Source organism: Trifolium pratense, unplaced genomic scaffold (assembly GCF_020283565.1).
Source record: "Trifolium pratense cultivar HEN17-A07 unplaced genomic scaffold, ARS_RC_1.1 scaffold_65, whole genome shotgun sequence".
Classification (NCBI taxonomy): Eukaryota; Viridiplantae; Streptophyta; class Magnoliopsida; order Fabales; family Fabaceae; genus Trifolium; species Trifolium pratense.
In genome coordinates this window covers 7,501-10,000 of record NW_025721049.1, presented here as the reverse complement: position 1 = coordinate 10,000, position 2,500 = coordinate 7,501, and positions in this window count along the sequence as shown.

Here is a 2,500-nt window from a genome sequence, read left to right as displayed (position 1 = left end):
ACCTAGAAGACGAATTTTTTTTGAATTTTTTTATGGTTGGTTAGGGACATTAAAACAAGCAAAACCACGAAAGAATCGTAATATTCCGATGTCGGATGAATTAATTACGAATTTTTTCCGGGCCGAAACTTCGCAAAGGGCGGATACCACGTAAAAAAACAACCTAGAAGTCGAATTTTGACTTCGTTTTTTTTGTGCACACCCCACACAATAAGTATAAGTGGACTGGAAAGTGGCTAAGCGATCCGACGAAGTTTCGATTGAGTTTGATTTTTTGGCCGAAAACTCGAAAAAAAGGCGGATTTGACGTAAAACGCCGCCTAGAAGTCGAATTTTGAGACGGTGTCTTGTGTGCACACTCCACACAATATGTATAAGTGGACTGGAAAGTGGCTAAGCATTCCGAGGAATTTTCCGATTTATTTTGATTTTTCGGCCGAAACGCCGAAAATAGGCGGATTTGACGTAAAACCGCCTCATATAAGTCGAATTTTGGGAAGGTGTCTTGTGTGCACACTGCACACAATATGTATAAGTGGACTGGAAAGTCGCTAAGCATTCCGAGGAAGTTTCGATTTATTTTGATTTTTCGGCCGAAACGCCGAAAATAGGCGGATTTGACGTAAAACGCCTCATATAAGTCGAATTTTGGGAAGGTGTCTTGTGTTGCACACTGCACATAATATGTATAAGTGGACTGGAAAGTGGAAAAATAATTTTCGGAGCACTTTGATTTTTTGGCCCCCCGCGTGCCTTGCCACGCCCTTGCTTATAGCAAAACGAGACGGGGCCTTGGTCCAACTTGGCATAGGCATGGAATTTGATCTTTATTACTTGGCCACGGTCATGCCACGGTACATGGAGGTTGCTTGACACCCCCGTGTGCATTTCGGAGCACTTTGATTTTTTGGCCCCCCGCGTGCCTTGCCACGCCTTGCTTATAGCAAAACGAGACGGGGCCTTGGTCCAACTTGGCATAGGCATGGAATTGATCTTTATTACTTGGCCACGGTCATGCCACGGTACATGAGAGGTTGCTTGACACCCCCGTGTGCATTTCGGAGCACTTTGATTTTTTGGCCCCCCGCGTGCCTTGCCACGCCCTTGCTTATAGCAAAACGAGACGGGGCCTTGGTCCAACTTGGCATAGGCATGGAATTTGATCTTTATTACTTGGCCACGGTCATGCCACGGTACATGGAGGTTGCTTGACACCCCCGTGTGCATTTTCGGAGCACTTTGATTTTTTGGCCCCCCGCGTGCCTTGCCACGCCCTTGCTTATAGCAAAACGAGACGCGGGCCTTGGTCCAACTTTGGCCTAGGCATGGGAATTTGATCTTTATTACTTGGCCACGGTCATGCCACGGTACATGGAGGTTGCTTGACACCCCCGTGTGCATTTTCGGAGCACTTTGATTTTTTGGGCCCCCCGCGTGCCTTGCCACGCCCTTGCTTATAGCAAAACGAGACGGGGCCTTGGTCCAACTTGGCCTAGGCATGGAATTTGATCTTTATTACTTGGCCACGGTCATGCCACGGTACATGGAGGTTGCTTGACACCCCCGTGTGCATTTCGGAGGCACTTGATTTTTTTGGGCCCCCCCGCGTGCCTTGCCACGCCCTTGCTTATAGCAAAACGAGACGGGGCCTTGGTCCAACTTGGCATAGGCATGGAATTTGATCTTTATTACTTGGCCACGGTCATGCCACGGTACATGGAGGTTGCTTGACACCCCGTGTGCATTTCGGAGCACTTTGATTTTTTTGGCCCCCCGCGCTGCCTTGCCACGCCCTTGCTTATAGCAAAACGAGACGGGGGCCTTGGTCCAACTTGGCATAGGCATGGAATTTGATCTTTATTACTTGGCCACGGTCATGCCACGGTACTGGAGGTTGCTTGACACCCCCGTGTGCATTTCGGAGCACTTTGATTTTTTGGCCCCCCCCGCGTGCCTTGCCACGCCCTTGCTTATAGCAAAACGAGACGGGGCCCTTGGTCCAACTTGGCATAGGCATGGAATTTGATCTTTATTACTTGGCCACGGTCATGCCACGGTACATGGAGGTTGCTTGACACCCCCCGTGTGCATTTTCGGAGCACTTTGATTTTTTGGCCCCCCGCGTGCCTTGCCACGCCCTTGCTTATAGCAAAACGAGACGGGGCCTTGGTCCAACTTGGCCTAGGCATGGAATTTGATCTTTATTACTTGGCCACGGTCATGCCACGGTACATGGAGGTTGCTTGACACCCCCGTGTGCATTTTCGGAGCACTTTGATTTTTTGGCCCCCCGCGTGCCTTGCCACGCCCTTGCTTATAGCAAAACGAGACGGGGGCCTTGGTCCAACTTGGCCTAGGCATGGAATTTGATCTTTATTACTTGGCCACGGTCATGCCACGGTACATGGAGGTTGCTTGACACCCCCGTGTGCATTTCGGAGCACTTTGATTTTTTGGCCCCCCGCGTGCCTTGCCACGCCCTTGCTTATAGCAAAACGAG